The sequence below is a fragment of the Hyla sarda genome, chromosome 3 (genome assembly GCF_029499605.1).
Source record: "Hyla sarda isolate aHylSar1 chromosome 3, aHylSar1.hap1, whole genome shotgun sequence".
Lineage (NCBI taxonomy): Eukaryota > Metazoa > Chordata > Amphibia > Anura > Hylidae > Hyla > Hyla sarda.
Genome location: NC_079191.1, coordinates 263,624,094 through 263,639,667, shown reverse-complemented (window position 1 = coordinate 263,639,667; position 15,574 = coordinate 263,624,094).

Below are 15,574 nucleotides of genomic sequence, written 5' to 3'. Positions count from 1 at the left end.
ATAATGGGGTCTTTTATGGGGTATTTCTAATATGAAGACCCTTCAAATCCACTTCAAACCTGAACTGGTCCCTGAAAAATAGTGAGTTTGAAAATTTTGTGAAAAATTGCTTCTGAACTTTGAAGCCCTCTGGGGTCTTCCAAAAGTAAAAACTTGTCAATTTTATGATGCAAACATAAAGTAGGCATATTGTATATGTGAATTAAAAAAAATTATTTGGAATATCCATTTTCCTTACAAGCAGAGAGCTTCAAAGTTAGAAAAATGCAAAAAATTTTCATCAACTTTTGGGATTTTTCACCAAGAAAGGATGCAAGTTACCAAAAAAATTTACCACCATGTTAAAGTAGAATATGTCACAAAAAAACAATCTCGGAATCAGAATGAAAACTAAAAGCATTCCAGAGTTATTAATGAGTAAAGTGACAGTGGTCAGATGTTCAAAAAACTATATGGTCCTAAGGTGTAAAATGGCCTGGTCCTTAAGGGGTTAAAGAGAAAGTCCTTCCTTATATTTCCCTTTAGTTTTTTAACCCCTTCCGAAAATAGGACATATGCATATGTCCTATCTGCCGACATGTTCCCACAATAGGACGTATGCATATGTCCTTTGATGTCCTGCTTTGCGCGACGCACTGCAAGAGATCGGTATAGGGGCTGCCACAGCTGCTGAGACCAAGATCACGCTGACCACGGCATCTATTGGATTGACATTGGGAGGGGATTCCCCCTGTCCCCCATCGCCATGGCAACAGGAGGTCAGCTGGTGGCATTCTGTCTGTCAAATATGGCAGCCTGTGAGGTCCAGTCATAGGCTGGATCTCACAGGTTGAGTGTCAGGTAATACTGACAGGTATACTGTGCTGCAGTACAGATGCACTGCAGCATAGTATAACAAGAAAAGAGTTAATAAAGTGTAGAAAAAAAAAAGGTTATTTAAAAGTGTAACAAATTAAATAACTACACCTTTCCCAATAAAGCACTGTAGTATCACCAAAAAACCTATACATAATAGGTATTGCGATATATGTAATAACTTGTAAAATCAAACGATAATGTTATTTCACCCTTACGCCATAAAATACTTGCAAGAACGCTAATTATCAGGGCCGGACTGGGGATAAAAACCAGCCTTGGAAATAACTGCATACCAGCCCCACTGGTCAAAGGGCGCAGGCGCTACATATATGACAGAAGTCTGGTAAATCAAATACCAGGTTTTTACTAGACATGTTCTATGTACTACAGCCTGTGAGGGAAGGCTGGCATTTGATTTGTCAGGCTTCCATTCTATAATGTTGTGGACTTGATACTGTGTCCAAGCTGGGAAGGGGCTACAGTCTGCACACTTTAGCACATAAAAGTAGTTTTAGCTGCTGGGCACAGCAGAGGCGGCTCTAGACTTTGTAAAACCTTAAGCGAACACGAGGCCCCACATACTTTTCTGCAGACTTCACATAGTGATCCGATCGGATGTGAGATGGTTGCACTGTCCCTGCAGCACCAATTACTGACCAACTCCTGTTTACCGAGACCAATATTACCAATAATACTAGTATACTGTTACTAACCAAATCTATTATCCCTGTACTGTGACATCACTGTATGTATTATCCCTGTACTGTGACATTACTGTGTGTATTATCCTTGTACTGTGACATCACTGTGTGTATTATCCCTGTACTGTGACATCACAGTGTATTATCCCTGTACTGTGACATCACTGTATTATCCCTGTACTGTGACATCACGGTGTATTATCCCTGTACTGTGACATCATTGTGTGTATTATCCCTGTACTGTGACATCACTGTGTATTATCCCTGTACTGTGACATCACAGTGTATTATCCCTGTACTATGACACCACTGTGTGTATTATCCCTGTACTGTGACATCACTGTGTATTATCCCTGTACTGTGACATCACTGTGTATTATCCCTGTACTGTGACATCACTGTGTATATTATCCCTGTACTGTGACATCACTGTCTATATTATCCCTGTACTGTGACATCACTGTGTATATTACCCCTGTACTGTGACATCACTGTGTGTATTATCCCTGTACTGTGACATCACTGTGTGTATTATCCCTGTACTGTGACATCACTGTGTGTATTATCCCTGTACTGTGACATCACTGTGTGTATTATCCCTGTACTGTGACATCCCTGTGTATATTATCCTTGTACTGTGACATCACTGTGACTTGTATTATCCCTTTACTGTGACATCACTGTGTGTATTATCCTTGTACTGTGTATAATAAAGGGATTATCTGGCGGGATGGTTTTGTTTTTAGAACTATGCCCATACCTTGTAAATAAAAAATAAAATAAATTAATAAATTATATATATATAAAATAAACCTGTGCTCATCTCCAGCCCTCCCGCCACACCTCCATTGTCCTGTTCTGGTTACCAGGTGCAATCCTTTTCCTGATAGAAAGTGTGACACCTGAGCCTGGAGTGATGTTTTATTATGTACAAGGTACAGGCATAGTTCTGAAAACCATACCCTCCCGCTGGATAACCCCTTTAACCCTGTACTGTGACAATACTGTGCATTATGCAAAGTGACATCACAGTCCAGGGTTAATACACACAGTGACATCACAGCACAGGGTTAATACACACATTGACATCACAGCACAGGGTTAAGACACACAGTGACAGTACAGGGTTAAGAAACACAGTGACATCACAGGGTTAAAGACACACAGTGACAGCAAAGGGTTAAAGACACACAGTGACAGCACAGGGTTAAGACGCACACAGTGACAGCACAGGGTTAAGACGCACACAGTGACAGCACAGGGTTAAGACACACACAGTGACAGCACAGGGTTAAGACACACAGTGACAGTACAGGGTTAAGACACACAGTGACAGCACAGGGTTAAGACACACAGTGACAGTACAGGGTTAAGACACACAGTGACAGTACAGGGTTAAGACACACAGTGACAATACAGGGTTAAGACACACAGTGACAGTACAGGGTTAAGACACACAGTGACAATACAGGGTTAATACACACAGTGACAGTACAGGGTTAACACACACAGTGACAGCACAGGGTTAAGACACACACAGTGACAGCACAGGGTTAAGACACACAGTGACAGCACAGGGTTAAGACACACACAGTGACAGCACAGGGTTAAGACACACAGTGACAGCACAGGGTTAAGACACACAGTGACAGCACAGGGTTAAGACACACAGTGACAGTACAGGGTTAAGACACACAGTGACAGTACAGGGTTAAGACACACAGTGACAGTACAGGGTTAAGACACACAGTGACAATACAGGGTTAATACACACAGTGACAATACAGGGTTAAGACACACAGTACAGGGTTAATACACACAGTGACAGTACAGGGTAAATACACACAGTGACAATACAGGGTTAATACACACAGTGACAATACAGGGTTAAAACACACAGTGACAGTACAGGGTTAAGACAGTGACAGTACAGGGTTAATACACACAGTGACAGTACAGGGTAAATACACACAGTGACAGTACAGGGTTAATACACACAGTGACAGTACAGGGTTAATACACACAGTGACAGTACAGGGTAATGACACACAGTGACAGTACAGGGTTAATACACACAGTGACAGCACAGGGTTAAGACACACAGTGACAGTACAGGGTTAAGACACACAGTGACAGTACAGGGTTAAGACACACAGTGACAGTACAGGGTTAAGACACACAGTGACAGTACAGGGTTAAGACACACAGTGACAATACAGGGTTAATACACACAGTGACAGTACAGGGTTAAGACACACAGTACAGGGTTAATACACACAGTGACAGTACAGGGTAAATACACACAGTGACAATACAGGGTAAATACACACAGTGACAGTACAGGGTTAAGACACACAGTGACAGTACAGGGTTAAGACAGTGACAGTACAGGGTAAATACACACAGTGACAGTACAGGGTTAATACACACAGTGACAGTACAGGGTTAATACACACAGTGACAGTACAGGGTAAATACACAGAGTGACAGTACAGGGTTAATACACACAGTGACAGTACAGGGTTAATACACACAGTGACAGTACAGGGTTAATACACACAGTGACAGTACAGGGTAATGACTCACAGTGACAGTACAGGGTTAATACACACAGTGACAGTACAGGGTTAATACACACAGTGACAGTACAGGGTTAATACACACAGTGACAGTACAGGGTTAATACACACAGTGACAGTACAGGGTTATGACACACAGTGACAGTACAGGGTTAATACACACAGTGACAGTACAGGGTTAATACACACAGTGACAGTACAGGGTTATGACACACAGTGACAGTACAGGGTTAATACACACAGTGACAGTACAGGGTTATGACACACAGTGACAGTACAGGGTTAATACACACAGTGACAGTACAGGGTTATGACACACAGTGACAGTACAGGGTTAATACACACAGTGACAGTACAGGGTTAATACACACAGTGACAGTACAGGGTTAATACACACAGTGACAGTACAGGGTTATTGTTACGCCTAGCGCTCCGGGCCCCCGCTCCTCCCCGGAGCGCTCACGGCGTCTTTCTCCCTGCAGCTCCCCGGTCAGTCCCGCTGACCGAGAGCGCTGCTCTGTCATGGCCGTTGGGGATGTGATTCGCACAGCGGGACGCGCCCGCTCGCGAATCGCATCCCAGGTCACTTACCCGTTCCCGTCCCCTGCTGTCATGTGCTGGCGCGCGCGGCTCCGCTCTCTAGGGCGCGCGCGCGCCAGCTCCCTGAGACTTAAAGGGCCAGTGCACCAATGATTGGTGCCTGGCCCAATTAGCTTAATTGGCTTCCACCTGGTCCCTGACTATATCTGACCTCCTCCCATGTACTTCCTTGCCGGATCTTGTTGCCCTTGTGCCTAGTGAAAGCGTTTTGTGTGTTTAAAGCCTGTGTACCAGAACTTCTGCTATCTCCCCTGACTACGAACCTTGCCGCCTGCCCCCGACCTTCTGCTACGTCCGACTTTGCTTCTGCCTACTCCCTTGTACCTCGCCTATCTTCAGCAGTCAGAGAGGTGAGCCGTTGCTAGTGGATACGACCTGGTCACTACCGCCGCAGCAAGACCATCCCGCTTTGCGGCGGGCTCTGGTGAAAACCTGTAGTGGCTTAGAACCGGTCCACTAGCACGGTCCTCGCCATCCCTCTCTGGCACAGAGGATCCACTACCTGCCAGCCGGCATCGTGACAGTAGATCCGGCCATGGATCCCGCTGAAGTTCCTCTGCCAGTTGTCGCTGACCTCCCACGCTGGTCGCCCAGCAAGCTCGTCAGATCGCCCAACAAGATCACCAGCTGTCGTACTTGACCACCATGACACAGCAACTCCAGTCACAACTACAGCAAGTACAGTCACAGCTACAGCAGCAACAACCATCTCCTCCGCCAGCTCCTGCACCCCTTCCGCAGCGAGTGGCCACTCCTAGCCTCCGCCTGTCCTTGCCAGACAAATTTAATGGGGACTCTAAGTTTTGCCGTGGCTTTCTTTCGCAATGTTCCCTGCACTTGGAGATGATGTCGGACCAGTTTCCTACTGAAAGGTCTAAGGTGGCTTTCGTAGTCAGCCTTCTGTCTGGAAAAGCCCTGTCATGGGCCACACCGCTCTGGGACCGCAATGACCCCGTCACTGCCTCTGTACACTCCTTCTTCTCGGAAATTCGAAGTGTCTTTGAGGAACCTGCCCGAGCCTCTTCTGCTGAGACTGCCCTGCTGAACCTGGTCCAGGGTAATTCCTCCGTTGGCGAGTACGCCATACAATTCCGTACTCTTGCTTCTGAACTATCCTGGAATAATGAGGCTCTCTGCGCGACCTTTAAAAAAGGCCTATCCAGCAACATTAAAGATGTTCTGGCCGCACGAGAGACTCCTGCTAACCTGCATGAACTCATTCATCTAGCCACTCGCATTGACATGCGTTTTTCTGAGAGGCATCAAGAGCTCCGCCAGGAAAAAGACTTAGATCTCTGGACACCTCTCCCACAGTCTCCACTGCAATCTGCGCCTAGGCCTCCCGCCGAGGAGGCCATGCAAGTGGATCGGTCTCGCCTGACCCTGGAAGAGAGGAATCGCCGTAAGGAAGAGAATCTTTGTCTGTACTGTGCCAGTACTGAACATTTTTTGGTGGATTGCCCAATCCGTCCTCCACGTCTGGGAAACGCACGCTCGCACCCAGCTCTCGTGGGTGTGGCGTCTCTTGTTGCTAAGTCGGCTTCTCCACGTCTCACGGTGCCTGTTCGGATTTCTACTTCAGCCAGCTCTCCCCTCTCAGCCGTGGCCTGCCTGGACTCTGGAGCTTCTGGGAATTTTATTCGGGAGTCCTTAGTGAATAAATTCCGCATTCCGGTGACCCGTCTTGTCAAGCCACTCCACATTTCCGCGGCCAACGGAGCCAGGTTGGATTGCACCGTGCGTTACCGCACGGAGCCCCTCCTAATGTGCATCGGACCTCATCACGAGGAAATTGTATTTTTTGTCCTTCCTAATTGCACTTCTGAAGTTCTCCTTGGACTACCCTGGCTTCAACACCATTCCCCAAACCTGGATTGGTCCACTGGGGAGATCAAGAGTTGGGGTCCCTCTTGTTCCAAGGACTGCCTTCAACCGGTTCCCAGTACTCCCTGCCGTGACCCTGTGGTTCCCCCTGTATCCGGTCCCCCTAAGGTCATTAAGGACTCTCCCTGCCACAGGAAATGCCTCTCCCCCCTCCCAGTCCCATCAGGCAAGCCTCTGTGTCCCCTCATGGCCCTCGTCCTGGTGTCACACTGCCCCGTGCCAGGTCTCGCCCTCTGCCCTCTCTCCCCATTCCTACTCCTGCTGTTCTGCCTGCCGTTGAGGAATCCCTCCATCCTTTCCCGGTATCCTCATCCCAGGGGAGGAAGTTACCCGACAAAGAGAAGGGGAGACCTAAGGGGGGGGGGTACTGTTACGCCTAGCGCTCCGGGCCCCCGCTCCTCCCCGGAGCGCTCACGGCGTCTTTCTCCCTGCAGCTCCCCGGTCAGTCCCGCTGACCGGGAGCGCTGCTCTGTCATGGCCGTTGGGGATGCGATTCGCACAGCGGGACGCGCCCGCTCGCGAATCGCATCCCAGGTCACTTACCCGTTCCCGTCCCCTGCTGTCATGTGCTGGCGCGCGCGGCTCCGCTCTCTAGGGCGCGCGCGCGCCAGCTCCCTGAGACTTAAAGGGCCAGTGCACCAATGATTGGTGCCTGGCCCAATTAGCTTAATTGGCTTCCACCTGGTCCCTGACTATATCTGACCTCCTCCCATGTACTTCCTTGCCGGATCTTGTTGCCCTTGTGCCTAGTGAAAGCGTTTTGTGTGTTTAAAGCCTGTGTACCAGAACTTCTGCTATCTCCCCTGACTACGAACCTTGCCGCCTGCCCCCGACCTTCTGCTACGTCCGACTTTGCTTCTGCCTACTCCCTTGTACCTCGCCTATCTTCAGCAGTCAGAGAGGTAAGCCGTTGCTAGTGGATACGACCTGGTCACTACCGCCGCAGCAAGACCATCCCGCTTTGCGGCGGGCTCTGGTGAAAACCTGTAGTGGCTTAGAACCGGTCCACTAGCACGGTCCTCGCCATCCCTCTCTGGCACAGAGGATCCACTACCTGCCAGCCGGCATCGTGACAGTTATGACACACAGTGACAGTACAGGGTTAATACACACAGTGACAGTACAGGGTTATGACACACAGTGACAGTACAGGGTTAATACACACAGTGACAGTACAGGGTTAATACACACAGTGACAGTACAGGGTTAATACACACAGTGACAGTACAGGGTTAATACACACAGTGACAGTACAGGGTTATGACACACAGTGACAGTACAGGGTTAATACACACAGTGACAGTACAGGGTTAATACACACAGTGACAGTACAGGGTTATGACACACAGTGACAGTACAGGGTTAATACACACAGTGACAGTACAGGGTTATGACACACAGTGACAGTACAGGGTTAATACACACAGTGACAGTACAGGGTTATGACACACAGTGACAGTACAGGGTTAATACACACAGTGACAGTACAGGGTTATGACACACAGTGACAGTACAGGGTTAATACACACAGTGACAGTACAGGGTTAATACACACAGTGACAGTACAGGGTTATGACACACAGTGACAGTACAGGGTTAATACACACAGTGACAGTACAGGGTTAGGACACACAGTGACAGTACAGGGTTAGGACACACAGTGACAGTACAGGGTTATGACACACAGTGACAGTACAGGGTTAGGACACACAGTGACAGTACAGGGTTATGACACACAGTGACAGTACAGGGTTAATACACACAGTGACAGTACAGGGTTATGACACACAGTGACAGTACAGGGTTAATACACACAGTGACAGTACAGGGTTAATACACACAGTGACAGTACAGGGTTAATACACACAGTGACAGTACAGGGTTAATACACACAGTGACAGTACAGGGTTAATACACACAGTGACAGTACAGGGTTAATACACACAGTGACAGTACAGGGTTATGACACACAGTGACAGTACAGGGTTAATACACACAGTGACAGTACAGGGTTAATACACACAGTGACAGTACAGGGTTATGACACACAGTGACAGTACAGGGTTAATACACACAGTGACAGTACAGGGTTATGACACACAGTGACAGTACAGGGTTAATACACACAGTGACAGTACAGGGTTAATACACACAGTGACAGTACAGGGTTATGACACACAGTGACAGTACAGGGTTAATACACACAGTGACAGTACAGGGTTATGACACACAGTGACAGTACAGGGTTAATACACACAGTGACAGTACAGGGTTAATACACACAGTGACAGTACAGGGTTATGACACACAGTGACAGTACAGGGTTATGACACACAGTGACAGTACAGGGTTAATACACACAGTGACAGTACAGGGTTATGACACACAGTGACAGTACAGGGTTAATACACACAGTGACAGTACAGGGTTAATACACACAGTGACAGTACAGGGTTATGACACACAGTGACAGTACAGGGTTAATACACACAGTGACAGTACAGGGTTAATACACACTGTGACAGTACAGGGTTAGGACACACAGTGACAGTACAGGGTTATGACACACAGTGACAGTACAGGGTTATGACACACAGTGACAGTACAGGGTTAATACACACAGTGACAGTACAGGGTTATGACACACAGTGACAGTACAGGGTTAATACACACAGTGACAGTACAGGGTTATGACACACAGTGACAGTACAGGGTTAATACACACAGTGACAGTACAGGGTTAATACACACAGTGACAGTACAGGGTTATGACACACAGTGACAGTACAGGGTTAATACACACAGTGACAGTACAGGGTTAATACACACTGTGACAGTACAGGGTTAGGACACACAGTGACAGTACAGGGTTATGACACACAGTGACAGTACAGGGTTATGACACACAGTGACAGTACAGGGTTATGACACACAGTGACAGTACAGGGTTATGACACACAGTGACAGTACAGGGTTAATACACACAGTGACAGTACAGGGTTAATACACACAGTGACAGTACAGGGTTATGACACACAGTGACAGTACAGGGTTAATACACACAGTGACAGTACAGGGTTAATACACACTGTGACAGTACAGGGTTAGGACACACAGTGACAGTACAGGGTTATGACACACAGTGACAGTACAGGGTTAATACACACAGTGACAGTACAGGGTTATGACACACAGTGACAGTACAGGGTTAATACACACAGTGACAGTACAGGGTTATGACACACAGTGACAGTACAGGGTTAATACACACAGTGACAGTACAGGGTTATGACACACAGTGACAGTACAGGGTTAATACACACAGTGACAGTACAGGGTTAATACACACAGTGACAGTACAGGGTTATGACACACAGTGACAGTACAGGGTTAATACACACAGTGACAGTACAGGGTTAATACACACTGTGACAGTACAGGGTTAGGACACACAGTGACAGTACAGGGTTATGACACACAGTGACAGTACAGGGTTAATACACACAGTGACAGTACAGGGTTATGACACACAGTGACAGTACAGGGTTAATACACACAGTGACAGTACAGGGTTAATACACACAGTGACAGTACAGGGTTATGACACACAGTGACAGTACAGGGTTAATACACACAGTGACAGTACAGGGTTATGACACACAGTGACAGTACAGGGTTAATACACACAGTGACAGTACAGGGTTAATACACACAGTGACAGTACAGGGTTATGACACACAGTGACAGTACAGGGTTAATACACACAGTGACAGTACAGGGTTAATACACACTGTGACAGTACAGGGTTAGGACACACAGTGACAGTACAGGGTTATGACACACAGTGACAGTACAGGGTTAGGACACACAGTGACAGTACAGGGTTATGACACACAGTGACAGTACAGGGTTAATACACACAGTGACAGTACAGGGTTATGACACACAGTGACAGTACAGGGTTAATACACACAGTGACAGTACAGGGTTATGACACACAGTGACAGTACAGGGTTAATACACACAGTGACAGTACAGGGTTAATACACACAGTGACAGTACAGGGTTATGACACACAGTGACAGTACAGGGTTAATACACACAGTGACAGTACAGGGTTAATACACACTGTGACAGTACAGGGTTATGACACACAGTGACAGTACAGGGTTATGACACACAGTGACAGTACAGGGTTAGGACACACAGTGACAGTACAGGGTTAATACACACAGTGACAGTACAGGGTTAGGACACACAGTGACAGTACAGGGTTATGACACACAGTGACAGTACAGGGTTAATACACACAGTGACAGTACAGGGTTAGGACACACAGTGACAGTACAGGGTAATGACACACAGTGACAGTACAGGGTTATGACACACAGTGACAGTACAGGGTTAATACACACAGTGACAGTACAGGGTTATGACACACAGTGACAGTACAGGGTTAATACACACAGTGACAGTACAGGGTTAATACACACTGTGACAGTACAGGGTTAGGACACACAGTGACAGTACAGGGTTATGACACACAGTGACAGCAGGATGAGGATAATAAATCACGGGTAACATGGGCTGGTGCAGTGCCGCCGGCATTATCACTATGTGTTCTTATCACTTAGTGTGCAATGGCCCGCAGCTGCTGTGTGATTGTGCTGGGGGCGGGGGGGGGGGGGGGGGGTATGGACAGTGGACGCACCTAAAGGCAGCAGGCCATCACGGACATGGTGAGGCTGAGGACCGGCGCTCATTCCTTTCTCCTGCACTCCGGGGGCCGGGCAGGGACATATGAGAGTTCTTCAGAGGAGCTCAGAGGTGGCCGCGGCTCTTCTGTTAAGCCACCCAGATCGGCTGCCATACAGATACGCTGGTCGCGTAATGACGCAGGACGTAGTTACGCCGGCCCTTTGATTCTTAGGAACGTCATTACGCGGCTTCCGTATCTTTATGGCAGCCGCATCACTCATCATCTGGGGGCTGGGCCTCTGCCTGCCAACTATAGGTAACTAAAGCTAACTATAATCGTACGCAAGCGGCCGGGTCAGAGCCGGAGACAGAGCGGCTTTAGCCTCTGCCTCCTGCTCTTACACTGGCCGTCTTCTTGACACTGTTGTGCCAGCCAACAGGGAGAGCGGCCTACTGGGAATTTCCCGGGTATCCCGGTAGGCCAGTACGGCCCTGCTAATTAAAATGATCAAAAGGTACTATGCATGGAAAAAATAAGCCCTCACACAATGTGGGCTGACTAAGGCTAAGTTTTCACTTGGTTTTTTTTCTGGCAGTTTTTGGAATGCTGCCACTGCAGTTTTTGAGCCAAAGTCAGAAGTGGATCCATAAGGGAGGAGAAGTGTAAGTCCTTCCTTTATGTGTCCTATTCCTGCAGTGGCAGTTTTCCAAAAATGCCAGAAAAAAAAATTATAATAAAAGTGGAAACTTAGCCTTAACATAAAAAGGCAACACCAAAAAAAAATAAAAAAAAAGGATTTTGTTGTGGAAAAGAATCACCATGATCATATTGATCCACAGAATCAAGATAACATATTATTTATTTATTTTATAACAATAAACAATTTTTAACGCACAGTGAATGCCATAAAAAAAAAACAAAAAAACTGTATTAATCCCTTAACGACCGCGGATGTAAATGTTCGCCCTGGTTTGGCGAGACTTCCCGCACCAGGACGTACATTTACTTCCTGTGTATGACCGCGAGCATTGGAACGGTGCTTGCGTCATACACGGCAGGTTCCGGCTACAGCCGGGGACCCGCCCGTAATGGCCGACAACCGTGATCGCGCGGATGTCCGCCATTAACCCCTCAGATGCCGTGATCAGTACAGATCATGGCATCTGCGGCAGTGCGGTACTTTGAATGATCGGATCGCCCGCAGCGCTTCCGCGGCAATCCGATCATCCAGCATGGAGGCCGGAGGTCCCCTCACCTGGCGATTTGGCGTCGCCGCATGCGTAAATGTCCGAACTATCAAAATATAATGTTAATTATCCCGTACGGTGAATGGCATAAACATAAAAAATGTAAGTCCAAAAATGCGGCTTTTTTGTCACATTTTATTTAAATACATTTTTATTAAAACATTTCTAAAAGTTTTATATATGCAAATGTGGTATCGATAAAAAGTACAGATGACGGCGTAAAAAGTTAGCCCTCATACCGCCCTATTTATGGAAAAATGAAAAAAAGTTATAGGTGGACTGATTTTGTACAAAAAGTTTTAGACTTTTTTTTAAGCGGTATAAAAATATAAAAGTATCTAGCCATGGGCATCATTTTAATCGCATTGACCCACAGAATAAAGAACACATGTCATTTTTACCGTAAAGTGTAAAGTGTGAAAACAAAACCCTCCAAAATGCGCAAAATTGTGGTTTTCATTTAAATTTCCTCCCTAAAAGTTTTTTTTTTTTGGGTTCGCCGTACACTTTATGGTAAAAGGAGATGTTTCATTACAAAGTACAATTCGTCATGCAAAAAAACAAGCCCTTATATGGGTCTGTAGATGGAAATATAAAGGAGTTATGGATTTTAGAAGGCAAGGAGGAAAAAACGAAAATGTAAAAATAAAATTGGCCTGGCCCTTAAGGTGAAAATGGGCTTGATCCTTAAGGGGTTAAAGGAAAAATGCCAGAAATTTTCACATTTTTCACAATATTTAGAGCTCTCCTCAAAATCGCTTTGATCAGTAGAAGCATTTAAAAGATATTAACCCTTAAAGAGACATGTCAGATTTGAAAAATGGGGCTTTGCCATTAAAGGGGTTCTCCGTCCCTAAACATCTTATCCCCTATCCAAAGGATAGGGAACAAGATGTCTGATCACAGGGGTCCAGCCAATGATACCTTCCGCAATCTCCGGCGCAGCACCCGGTCATCTGGTGCACGGAGCGAACTCTGTTCTGTGCAGGATGAAGGGTGACCACAGCCATCACGCCACGCCCCCCTCTATTCATTTCTATGGGAGGAGGCGTAATGGCCTCACGCCCCCTCCCATAAACATGAATGGAGGGGGCATGGTGGATAAGATGTCTAGGGGCAAAGTACCTCTTTAAAAGACAAGTTTCATGCTAGATAACCGTATCCCCTTTCCGAAGGATAGGGGATAAGTTTTAGATCACGGGGGGGAGGGGGGGGGGGTCCAAGCACTGGGGCTCCCCGCGATCTCCTGTACAGAGCCCCTGTACTTTAGCACAGGAGCAGGTCACGACCCCGCCCGAAGCAGAGGCTGCCATGCCCCCTCCATAAAGTCCTTTGGATAGGGGACAAGTTTTCTAGCATGAGACTTATCCAGTAAGGTAAAAACAGACTGCGTCCATAACTACGTAATGACAATGGACGTATATTTACAGCCAGGACCGGCGACTTTACCGGACATCGCCGATTGGGCTGATGTCCGGTATTAACCCTTTAGACGGCGCAATTAAAGTTGATTGCGGGGTCTAAAATGGGAGAAAACACATGCTGGTTGGCTCAGCGGGCTGAGAGGATGGCGGAAGGGGCCCTTACGTGCCTCCTCGCCGTCCGATCTGTCCCTCTGCAGCACCTATAAATGCTGTTTTGGCATAGCATTGTTCAGTGTATGCAATCTAAGTATTGAATGTAATAGTCCCCTATGGCGACTGAAATAAAAGTGTTGAAAGAGTTGAAACATTTTTTTTATAAAATGTTAATTAACCCCTTCCCTAATAAAAGTTTGAATCACCCCCCTTTTCAATATAAAAAAATAGATATATGTAAACAAAAATAAACATAAACATATGAGGAACCGTCGCATGTGTAAATGTAAAACTATAAAAATATAATGTTAAACCGCACGGTCAATGGCGTACATGTAAAAAAATGCCAAAGTCCAAAATTGCGTATTTTTGGTCACTTTGTATACCATAAAAAAATATATAAAAAGCTATCAAAAAGTTCCATCAAAACAAAAATGGTACCAATAAAAACTTCAGATCACGGCAAAAAAAATTAGCCCTCTAACTTTCCTGTATACGGAAAAATTTTAAAATGATAGGGGTCTTTAGATGACAATTTTAACCTGTTGAGGACGGAGGGTGTACCTGTACACCCTTCGCCCACTCCCGCTCTATAATGCAGGGCCACAACGGCCAGGACCCGTGGCTAAAAGCGCGCGGCACTGATCGCGGTGTTAACCCTTTAGACACGGCGTTCAAAGTTGAGATTGCTGCGGCGAAGTCACGGCATCCCGAATAGCTGTATGACAGCAGGAGGGTCTCCTGCCTTCCTCCTCGCTGTCCAATCGCAGAATGACTGCTCAGTGCCTGAGATCCAGGCATGAGCAGTCAAGTGGCAAAATCATTGATCAATGTAAAAAATCAGAGTGTGCAGTGTTATAGCCCACTATGGGAGCTATAACATTGCAAAAAAAAGTAAAAAAAAAAAAAAAAAAAAAAAAAGGGAATAAAGATCATTTAACCCCTTCCCTAATAAAAGTTTGAATCACCATTTTCCTATAAAAACACAGTGTAAATAAGAATAAACATATGTGATATCGCCGCGTGCGGAAATGTCCGAATTATAAAAATATGTTGTTAATTAAACCACACGGTCAATGGCGTATGGGCGAAAAAATTCCAAAGTCCAAAATAGCGTATTTTTGGTCACTTTTTATATCATGAAAAAGTTACTAAAAAGCTATCAAAAAGTCCGATCAATGCAAACATGGTACCGCTAAAAACTTCAGATCACGGCACAAAAAAATTAGCCCTCATCCCAACCCGTGCGCAGAAAAATAAAAAAGTTATAGGGGTCAGAAGATGACAATTTTAAACGTATACATTTTCCTCCATGTAGCTATGATTTTTTTTCAACAAGTACGACAAAACCAAACCTATATAAGTAGGGTATCATTTTAATCGTATGGACCTACAGAATAAAGAGAATGTGTCGAAAAATGTACTGCAT